The sequence below is a fragment of the Heptranchias perlo genome, chromosome 6, assembly GCF_035084215.1.
Source record: "Heptranchias perlo isolate sHepPer1 chromosome 6, sHepPer1.hap1, whole genome shotgun sequence".
Lineage (NCBI taxonomy): Eukaryota > Metazoa > Chordata > Chondrichthyes > Hexanchiformes > Hexanchidae > Heptranchias > Heptranchias perlo.
Genome location: NC_090330.1, coordinates 45,010,758 through 45,022,423, shown reverse-complemented (window position 1 = coordinate 45,022,423; position 11,666 = coordinate 45,010,758). Strand labels below are relative to the sequence as shown.

General features: G+C 45.5%; 1 protein-coding gene across 1 annotated transcript in view; it reads left to right on the top strand.

Moving 5' to 3' along the window:
• Window positions 1-3,590: 3,590 nt before the first annotated feature.
• The window catches only part of LOC137323181 (interleukin-1 receptor type 1-like), a 105,893-nt gene continuing 97,817 nt past the window's right edge, over window positions 3,591-11,666 (top strand). Inside the window, exon 1 of the mRNA XM_067986690.1 lies at window positions 3,591-3,709. The gene's annotated coding sequence lies outside the window, so the exon portion shown is untranslated. The remainder of the gene's footprint in view (window positions 3,710-11,666) is intronic.

The following is an 11,666-nucleotide window of genomic DNA, read 5'->3' as shown; positions in this document are numbered from 1 at the left end:
GGAAGAGAGAGAAATTTTGCATGAAAACAAGAGAATAGTATTTTTTAGGGATTCTATAACTTGGGCTGCCTTACAACCCTGACCAGGAGTTTTGAATGGCATGCTGTCTCCTAGGGGCCAGGATATGGGATATAATGGAATAAATGGTAAACTGAGGAAACCAACCAGAGGCTTTGGTTTGTATAGGAATCAATGAGAAAGGAAAGATGAGATGGAAATCTTCCAGATAGAGTTTGAGGAGTTAAGTTCTGGATTAAAGACCAAGAGGATACTAATTTTAGGATTATTCCTAATGCCAAACATTAGACAAGTTGAAAAGGAACAGATTAGATATGTCAATGCATATCTAGAAAATTGGTATAGAAGGGAGGGTTTCACAATCCTAGGACACTGGCACAAGTTCTAGGATGGGGTTAGTTTTACAAATGGGGCAAATTTCATTTGAATTGGATTGGCACCAATGCCCTTATGAGAGAGATAAATAAAGCAGTGAGGAGGATTTAAATTAATACAGTGGGGGCAAGGACAAATAGAGCAGATCTAGAAACAAAGAGTGATGGAGGTAGAAAAGATACAGATCAGGGACTGGTAGATGACAATTCAAGTGCAGACACCAGCCATCTCTTTTAATATGAGAGGAACATTAATCATTTCTTTTCAACGTGTCTTTACAGAACATATAGTAAATTCTCAACTTCCCACATTTTTGATAGTATCAACGGATCAGATCAAAGCTCTGCAGTCCTGCCACAAGCAGTCGTGAATGGTGGTGGACAGTTAAACAACTAACGGAAGGAGGAGGCTCTGTAAACATCCCCACCTTCAATGATGGCAGAGTCCAGCATGAGTGCAAAAGACAAGGTTGAAGAGTTTGCAACCATCTTCAGCCAGAAGGGCCGAGTAGATGATCCATCTCAGTCTCCTCCCGATATCCCCACCATCACAGACGCCAGTTTTCAGCCAATTCAATTCACTCCATGTGATATCAAGAAACGGCTGAGTGCACTGGATACAACAAAGGCTATGGGCCCCAACAACAGCCCGGCTGTAGTGCTGAAGACTTGCTGCATGCGGGCTCGGACTGCTTCATTATCTGAGGAATTGCGAATGGAACTGAACACTGTGCAATCATCAGCGAACATCCCCATTTCTGACCACGCCTCTAGCCAAACTGTTCCAGTACAGCTACAACACTGGCATCTACCCGACAATGTGGAAAATTGCCCAGGTATGGCCTGTACACAAAAAGCAGGACCCATCAGTCTACTCTCAATCATCAGCGAAGTGATGGAAGGTGTCGTTGACAGTACTATCAAGCGGCACTTACCAATAACCTGCTCACCAATGCTCAGTTTGGGTTCCGCCAGGGCCACTCGGCTCTAGGCCTCATTACAGCCCTGGTTTAAACATGGACAAAAGAGCTGAATTCCAGAGTTGAGGTGAGAGTAACTGCCCTTGACATCAAGGCAGCATTTGACCGCGTGTGGCACCAAGGAGCCCAAGTAAAATTGAAGTCAGTGGGAATCGGGGAAAACTCTCCTGTGGCTGGAGTCATACCTAGCACAAAGGAAGATGGTAGTGGTTGTTGGGGGCCAATCATCTCAGCCCCAGGACATTGCTGCAGGAGTTCCTCAGGGAAGTGTCCTAGGCCCAACCATCTTCAGCTGCTTCATCAATGACCTTCCCTCCATCATGTGGTCAGAAATGGGGATGTTCGCTGATGATTGCACAGTGTTCAGTTCCATTCGCAATTCCTCAGATAATGAAGCAGTCCGAGCCCGCATGCAGCAAGACCTGGACAACATGCAGGCTTGGGCTGATAATTGGCCAGCAACATTTGCGCCAGACAAGTGCCAGGCAATGACCATCTTGTAGAGAGAATCTAACCACCTCTCCTTGACATTCAACGGCATTACCATCGCTGAATCCCCCACCATCAACATCCTGGGGGTCACCATTGACCAGAAACTTAACTGGACCACCCACATAAATACTGTGGCTGCAAGAGCAGGTCAGAGGCTGAGTATTCTGTGGCGAGTGACTCACCTCCTGACTCCCCAAAGTCTTTCCACCATCTACAAGGCACAATTCAGGAGTGTGATGGAATACTCTCCACTTGCTTGGATGAGTGCAGCTCCAACAACACTCAAGAAGCTCGACACCATTCAGGACAAAGCAGCCCGCTTGATTGGCACCCCATCCACCACCCTAAACATTCACTCCCTCCACCATCGGCGTACAGTGGCTGCAGTGTGTACTATCCACAGGATGCACTGCAGCAACTCGCCAAGGCTTCTTCAACAGCACCTCCCAAACCCACAACCTCTACCACCTAGAAGGACAAGGGCAGCAGGCACATGGGAACAACACCACCTGCACATTCCCCTCCAAGTCACACACCATCCCGACTTGGAAAAAGATCGCCGTTCCTTCATCGTCGCTGGGTCAAAATCCTGGAACTCCCTACCTACTAGCACTGTGGGAGAACCTTCACCACACGGACTGCAGTGGTTCAAGAAGGCAGCTCACCAACACCTTCTCAAGGGCAATCAGAGATGGGCAATAAATGCTGGCCTTGCCAGTGATGCTCACATCCCATGAACGAAAAAAAAAGTTGCTAATAAATTCCAAATGGTTTTAGTACTGTCCTGTATAACTATTTTTCTTATATGGAAACCTAATTGTGATTAAGCAACTTGTCTATTCTGACCTCCTGCGTATGAAGAGTTTTGACCATATGTGGGGAAGATCTGATAAATTTCCAAGTGACTAAATCATGAGTTGGTCATGAAGGTCTTTCTCAAGAGTTAAATAAACTGAGTATTTCACTTTTCTGCATTATGTGTTTCCGTAATGTATGCTGGTATATACAAATATTTGATTGGGACTATTAAGGATGTGGAAGGTGCTTTAGTATTCCCCATTATATTACTATAGCATCTTCTGGCCTCTCTTCAGTCTCGCTATCTTGAAAAATTCCTAAAGATGTAAGTTCAGGGTCCTGTTTCAGCACCAAATTCTACAAATTTCTCTGAGCATTCACTGAAGTGGTAGGATTGTGCTTTGTGGCACAACTATTGTTTTCAATTTTGCAGCTGACAAGCTGTTTTAAAAGGTGTTCAAATCACTTCGTCTGCACAGTAAGCGCCGAATAGTGCTCGATTAAGGCGAGGTGCCTTAAATTTTACCTTAAAATGTGACTTAAATTGAGAAATATCAAACACAAGTTATGTAAAACGTAATCCGTTATTTCAAAAAAATGTTATGCAATTTAAGTGATGGACACAAAGAGCACTTATCAATGACTGAGAAGCAGCTCTCACTGCTTCCTGTTCAGAAAAGAACATTATAAATCCTCCCTCGTGGTTAATGAGGCCAAAACATTTCAGAAACACATTTCTCTCGAAAGTAACTATGGAAAGGGTCCAGTGAACGCTCTACCTGTGTTGTGATTGACCGCGAATCATTGTTTACCCACGGTTTGTTTCCCGCCTCTTCTCACTGTCTCAATCCCAGCCCCTCTCTCCCTCCTCTCTCCTGAGTCACGCGGTGCAGCCGGCTGACGTGTTGGAAAGAAAGTTGCGAAATTTCGGTTCACTTCAGTTAAACGAAAAAGGAAAAGCGCGTTAAACCCAGGATGTCCCCAGTGAGGGAAAGGTGCTGCGAGGTTTGCTCATTCTAACGTGGTGGGTGCTGTTCTAACCCGACTGTAAGTAATGTTTTAATGTGGTGGCGAGGGCTTCGGGCGATTAAAGGAAAATAATGGCTACATGTGAGATGGGAATTGGAGGAGAGATGTGTGTGGTTTTACAAATCGGGAAGCAATTTAGTTTCGCGATTTTCGGCAGCATGCATAAAATGCTGCGCTAGTTACAATTGTGTCTTTTAGGGTATCATAGAATCAGAGGAAGGTTCCAGCTCGGAAGGAGGCCATTCAGCCCATCGAGTCCGTGCCAGCTCTGTGCAAGAGTAATCCAGCCAGTCCCACTTCCCTGTTCTATCCCCGTAACCCTGCAAGTTTTTTTTTCCTTTCACGTACTTATCCAGTTCCCTTTTGAAAGCCACGATTGTTTCTGCCCCCCCCCCCAGTTTATTCCATATCCTAACCACAATGTAGTCATTTTCAGTACCTTAGCAAACTGCTGGGAATAGTAAGAGTCACAGTCTTGGTATTGGTTTGTATTTACGAAAGGGATTTTGACAGTGTTACTGGTAATACGACCATTTTGCTGGATGTTATTGAAAGTGGAACTGCACGTTATTAATGTTCAACTACTTTTTTCAATCACAGGAGCTGTGGTGTTTTTAAGTTCCTTCTCCCCTTAAGACTTTTTAAGATTAGGAAATAAAGATTTGATAACCCCCCCCCCCCCCCCCCTCATGAGAGACTATTATTGGGGTAATTTTCAATTTACCGCCGGAGCGTAGATGGAAGCCGTCCGATTTCCGTTAATTAAATGGCAAGCAAAATCGTGTGCTTTTTATAATGACCGCCTGATTCGCAACGGCGGTTTTACGCTCCTGCGATAATTTGAAAACGACCCCCGTGTTGCCCTGGAAATGTAAATACCCGACAGATGGAGATGTGTAGCTGCCATGTCCTCAGCCTGCTGAAGCAGTGGCCTGGTATGGTATCATGTTACTATGCTTCAATTTGACCGATTGGTAGTGATAAAATTGCTAATACTACAATTCTACCATCATCATAAACGTGTGACACTAGGTGAACAGCAGAACTGCAGCGGAGCCAGCATCCGTGCAGCGTTTGTGCTGGGTGAACATCTCCAAGAGGTGGACTTTAACTGCACCAGCTGCAACAGAACTGCAAATTTAAAAATACCCCAAGAGCTCTGCTGGATTCTAATTATTTTTCAAAAGACTTAATTGTGGTGTTGCCTGTTTTCTGAGAGATTTTGCTGGTGCAGAGCTCTGCTTTGCTGACAGCAGAATGATGCAAATATAATAAACGTGGCGCTGCCTCTTTTTACTGGTCTAAAAGGAGTCCCCTGCTGTTGATTGCTCCCCACTGTATAACCACAGCGTGAGTATGTTATCCATGTATTTGTATCTTGCACGCGAACTGCTGTATTGTATATTGAATGTTGTCTTTGTTTAAAATTATTGAACAAAAATGAATTTATAATCACTGGTGTTTATTAAAAACCATCTGGTGGGGGCTTCAGATTTGAGAAACTATCCTGCAGGCATTTGATACACGACCAGATGGGAAGATGCTCACATTGAAGCCAAATTCTTGTCCATTTGTGTTATGGCAAAAATATTGTATTTTGGAAAATTTTGGCAAATAATTTTCTTTTTGCCTTCACTCATTTCCTTGCAATACACTTCAAAGGTAGGAAAAACTTGCTATTGTTATGGTACTTAGTTGATAATCTTACTTATGGCAGCATGCCTTCCACAATCAAAACAATACCAAACTCCCGCTAAAGTTTGGAATGCTTTTATTTTGTTCCAAAGAAGCTGGGGAAAAATACACATGAATTAGCTTTAAAATGTCACTTGTTTTTTGTTAAGAATTTTGATCAGTAAGAGGAAACAAATATGGAATTGTTGCTGCAAAATGCAAGGCCATTTCCTTCCTGATACTCCTCCAGCATAGAGATGCTTGCTGACTCCATACAACAGTTAGCATCAAAACAGACTGATAAGTCCTGTCGCAACATTAGGAATGCTATTGTAAAAGTAAATGGGGTAATTAAAACAAAGAGAATCTCCTTGATGGTGACACCAGTATTCATCCAAAAATGCAAAAAAATGGAATATGCTTGCTTATTTATTAAAAACATTATTGATGCTTTATACAATTGCATTGTTTGCCTTTCTCAAATATCAGCAAAGCAAAACACGTGTTTTAAAAGAGCGGCATTCAAAATCTCCCCTTAAGTTCTGGTAGTTCAAGGTGGAACCAAATTGGCCTGCAACCTGATCATATCAAATCTGAGGAGCACCAGCTTTTGGTCTCTCACTAAAAGTAACAACTGATCTGTTGGTGGGTTTGTAGGAATTTAAAAAAAAATCCTTTTTAAAAAAAAAAAAGCTCCCACTTCCAGCAGCGTTGCTCTCCTCTTGCCACACCTGCCTTGGGCGTTCACAATGCTGCAGGTTCAGACTTGAAGAAGGAGATCAGCGATGCTATAAACAGGAGCTGTCTGTCAATCCAGTGCACTCCTGCTGACAAAGCCGGTAGGCAGCCTGAGAACTTTATAAATTTTTCACAAAGCCATTGGTAGTTCAACTGCTTCTACTAGTGGAGCAATTTAAGGTATATTTGCAGTACGACTTCAGCAACAGTCAAAGCAACTTTTGTTTTAGACCCACATTAAAATTATAGTGTAAGTGTACACTTAACTAGATGCAATCCATTCACAGGTTGCATCACAAGGATCTGGCACAATGTTGCAAAAGTTGGGCACCCCTGCTTTAAGGAATTGCCTTGTGTAGCTCTAGTTCGAGGTGCAGACATTGCGATGTATCGGGGGGGGAGGTGCAGGAGTTACCTGGATACTTTGACCCAGGAGGCAGTCACACCCCTTCGGGTAGGTAATGGTTTAGATTTTGTTAGTGGTCAGGGACAGGTGGATGTGACTGCAAGTGAAGCAGTTAAGGGGACCCCAGATGCAGTGGTGGAGGAACCTCAGCCTTTGCCCTTGTCCAGCAGGTACAAGGTACTTGCTACCTGTGGTGGTTGGGAACAAAGACTGCAGGGAGGATGGGCGAATTGACCTTGGCACCCGTGGTACCATAGGCCATTCAAGGAGGGGGAGCGAAAAGGAATGTGGTGGGGATAGAATAGTTAGGGGGATAGATACTGTTCTCTGTAGCCGTGACTGGGAGTCCTGAAGGCTGTGTTGCCTGCCCAGTGCCAGGGCTAAGGACATCTCCTCGTGGCTGGAGAACAACTTGGAGCAGGAGGGGATAGATCCAGGTGTCGTGGTCCTTGTAGGAACCAACAACATAGGTAGAACTAGGAATGAGGTTCTGTTGAGGGAGTTTGAGGAGCTAGGGTCCAAATTAAAAACAGAACCTCAAAGGTAATAATCTCTGGATTACTACTTAAGCCATGTGCAAATTGACATTGGGACAAACAGATTAGAGGGTTAAATGCGTGGCTGAAAGAGTGGTGTGGGAGGCAAGGGTTTCAATTTATGGGGCACTGGCACCAGTACTGGGGAAAGAGAGAGCTGTTCCATTGGGACGGCTCTACTTAAATTGGGCTGGGACTAGTGTCCTGGTGAATGGAATAAGTAGGGAAGTAGATAGGACTTTAGACTAATAAGAGAGGGGGGAGGGTTCAGATAAGTGTAAATTTATAAGTCTAAAGTGAAAAGTCAAGGCTGTAAAGCAGAATAGTGATTTGGGTAAAAACAAGCAGTGTGTGTCAGGAAGGGACAGAGTGTTTAACAAAGGTAATAGGACATTAGTGACTAAGGTCACATCAGGGAAAAATATTAACAAGTTAAAATTAAAGGTGCTATATCTGAATGCACGAGGCATTCGTAACAAGATAGATGAATTAATGGCACAAATAGAGATAAATGGGTTTGATCTAGTAGCCATTACAGAGGCGTGATTGCAGGGTGACCAAGGTTGGGAACTAAATATTCCAGGGTACTTGACTTTTAGAAAAGACAGGCAGAATAGAAAAGGGTGGGTAGCGCTGATAATAAAGAATGAGATAAAGGCAGTAGTGAGAAAGGATCTTAGCTCAGAAAATCAGGATGTAGAATCAGTATGGGTGGAGCTAAGAAATAACAAGGAGCAAAAAACACTGATAGGAGTAGTTTATAAGCCCCCCTAACAGTAGTTATAGTGTTGGACAAAGTATAAATCAGAAAATTAGAGGAGCATGTAACGAGGGTAATGTAATAATCGTGGGGTACTTTAATCTTCACCTAGACTGGACAAACCAAATTGGCAAAAGTAGTTTGGAGGATGAGTTCATGGAATGCATTCAAGACAGTTTTCCAGAACAGTATGTTGAGGAACCAACTAGGGAACAGACTATTTTAGATCTAGTATTGTGTAATGAGACAGGGTTAATTAGTAATCTTATAGAAAAGGATCCTTAGGGGAAGAGTAATCATAATATGATAGAATTTCATATTGAGTTTGAGAGTGATGTAGTTAAGTCCGAAACTAGGGTCTTAAGTTTAAACAAAGCCAATTACGTAGGTATGAGGGGCAAGTTGGCTGAGGTACATTGGGAAATTAGATTAACAGATATGACGATAGCTAAGCAATGGCAAGCATTTAAAGAAATAATTCATAAATCTCAACAAATATACATTCCCTTGAGGAATAAAAACACCACGGGAAAAGTGGTCCAATCGTGGCTAACTAGAGAAGTTAAGGATAGTATTAGATTAAAAGAAGAGGCTTACAATGTTGCCATAAAGAGTAGTAAGCTTGAAGATTGGGAGGGTTTTAGAAATCAGCAAAGGATTACCAAGAAATTGATAAAGAGGGAGAAAATAGAATAGAGTAAACTAGAAAGAAATATAAAAACAGATTGTAAGAGCTTCTACAGGTATGTAAAAAGGAAAAGATTAACGAAAGTAAACTTGGATCCCTTAGAGGCAGAGACAGACGAAATTATAATGGGGAATAAGGAAATGGCAGAGGTGTTAAACAAATATTTTGTATCTGTCTTCACAGTAGAAGACATAGAAAACATACCATAAATAGTGGGGAACCAAGGGTCTAATGAGAGTGAGGAACTTAAAGTAATTAAGATTAGTAAAGAAAAAGTACTGGAGAAATTAATGGGACTAAAAGCCGACAAATCCCTGGACCTGATGACCTACATCCTAGGGTTTTAAAAGAAGTGGCTGCAGAGATAGTGGATGCATTGGTTTTGATCTTTTAGAATTCCCTAGATTCTAGAATGGTCCCCATGGATTTGAAGGTAGCAAATGTAACCCCACTATTCAATAAAGGAGAGAGCGAAAACGGGAAACTATAGGCCAGTTAGCCTGACATCAATAGTAGGGTAAATGCTAGAATCTATTATTAGGGACATGGTTACAGGGCACTTAGAGAATCATCATATGATTAGGCAGAGTCAACACGATTTTATGAAAAGGAAATCATATTTGACAAATCTATTAGCGTTTTTTGAGGGTGTAACTAGCAGGGTAGATAAGGGGGAACCAGTGGATGTAGTAAATTTGTATTTTCAAAAGGCATTCAATGAGAGGTTGTCACACAAGGTTAGGGCTCATGGGATTGGCGATAATATAGTAGCATGGATTGAGGATTGGTTGATGGACAGAGAGCAGAGAGTAGGAATAAACGGGACTTTTTCAGGTTGGTAGGTTGAAACGAGTGGGGTGCAGCAAGGATCAGTGCTGTTTACAGTCTATATCAATAACTTAGATGAGGGGACCGGGTGTAATATATCCAAGTTTGCTGACGATACAAAACTAGGTGGGAAAGTAAGCTGTGAGGGGGACACAAAGGGCTCGATTTTGGCGGCGGGTTTCCAGCGGGGGGGCCCCGAAAATCCCGATATCCGGTCATGTGACCGGATCGCGACGAAATCCCGGCCACTTCCGGGTACCGCGCTGATGTGCGGGGCTGCGCGCGCAAGCCCCGCTGGTGGGAATCCCACAGGCAATTAAAGCCAGCGGGGTTCCACTTGAGTGTACTTACCTTGCTTGTTGAGGTCAGTTAATGAGCTGAATCAGCTGTCAAAAGAGGAAGTGTGGGATTTTAGGTTCAAGGCAGTGAGTTTCACACACTGGGTGAAACAGTCTCTCTCCAACCAGGCGTGTTGCAGCCAGCAGCTGCCAAGGTGCACTCCACGGGGGAGAGCCCTCACCCACGCAGGAGGCCACCGCGTCACATAGGGCAACCCCTGCCCCCCACCACCCCCCGCCAAGCCAGAGGACAGACCGACACGAAACCGCAGCCCCAGTCCGAGGAACCACCCACCTACCCTGCACAACCTCTCAGACCAACACCTGCCAGATGGGTGGTGTGTGGACACCCTCGGAGGACGAACAAAATGACCAGCCCCAGCAGCCTCGCAGTCCACGCCGTCCGCCGCAGAGACGTGGATCCCCCCAACACGGTGTTGTTGCACGCCCACCTGCACAGCAGGAGGGAGGGCTACCGCAGAGAGAGACGCATCGCAGAGGGCACTACCCTCGCCACAGGGTCCACAGACCGAGGCGCAGCTCCCCGGACCTCTCCGAGCAGCAGTGCACAGGGAGGCGCAGATTCGCTCGACATGTAGTCGTGGAGATCTGCAGCCTCTTTCATGCCGAGCTGCTCCTGGCTGGCCCCAGCACCAACTGCTTACCTGTCGCTGTCAAAGTCACCACTGCCCTCCACACCTTCTCCTCCGCATCCTTCCAGGGTGCAGCCGGCTACACCGCCGATGTCTCTCAGTCGTCTGCGCGGGCGAGCCCTGCAAATACACCTGCACCTACTCTGCAGTAACACGATGGGTGGCATCAGTGGTGGGTCCTCATAGTGATACCCAGGAGCAGGCATTATTGGACACAGCGGACAGGATTCGCGGAGACGTGGCAGTGGTGGTGTCAATATAATGTGTGCTGTTTGTTGCTCTGAAATTCAATATAGGTAACACCCATGACAAACCCTCAGACACCCTTGTGCACCCCCTTCATGCTCACGACACGTTTGCCTTACGCTGCCTACTGCACATATGTGATGCATGCCCTGTGGCTGCAGCACAGGTGGTGGCAGGTTGAGTGAGGCTGGCCGTGAGGGAGATGCACGAGAGGGTGAGTATGGGATGGAGCAATGAGATTGTATGAGGATTGGGTTGCGTGTTAGTGGCAGGATGAGTACTGGCGAGGTGAGTAGGTGGAGGTAAGATGAGGATGGGGTTTGAGTGGGTATGAAGGGTGATGTGACAGAGTAGTGTTGGCGGTGCCGAAGGAGATGTGGGGTGGGGTCAGTGATGTGGCAGACGGAGTGTAGGGGAAAGACTTTGTGTTCTCACTGTGGCTGACCTACTGAGGTCATTGCAGCGCCTCCTGCACTGTATGGCAGGTGGGCCATATGTTGGTGGCGCAGGTGACCCCCTCTGCCACCTCGAGCCAGGCCTTCTTGGTGGCAGAGGCAGGCCGCTTCCTCCCGACCGCCGGGTGGAAGATCTGTGTCCTCCCCCTCCTCCTCACCCCATCTGATGATACCTGGGGTGAGGCATCATTAAACTGGGAGCAGCCTTGCCCCTGGGCTGCTCCATGCTGTAATTTGTTCCATTGGTTGCAGCATCTGTCAGTGGAGGACTGCCCCTTTAACTAGAGAGCCTCCAGCTGACAGATCGTACTGCGCATGCGCAGCCCGCCCGACGCGCAGGCCAGCGCCGCGGACCCCGGAGGATCAGGTAATTGATTCCTATTAGTGTGTTGCCTGCTATGATCGCGTGGGCAACCCACTAATTTCTCCGAGCGTGTTGACCACGCTCCCGAAACCCAACCCACCGGAAACCCGCAGGCCTGCTAAAATCAGGCCCAAAGAGTCTGCAAAGGGATATAGGCAGGTTAAGTGATTGGCCAAGATAGTGGCAGATGGAGTATAATGTGGGGAAATGTGAAATTATCCACTTTGGTAGGAAGAATAGAAAAGTAGAATATTTTTTAGAAGGTGAGAGGCTAGTAAATCTTGGTATT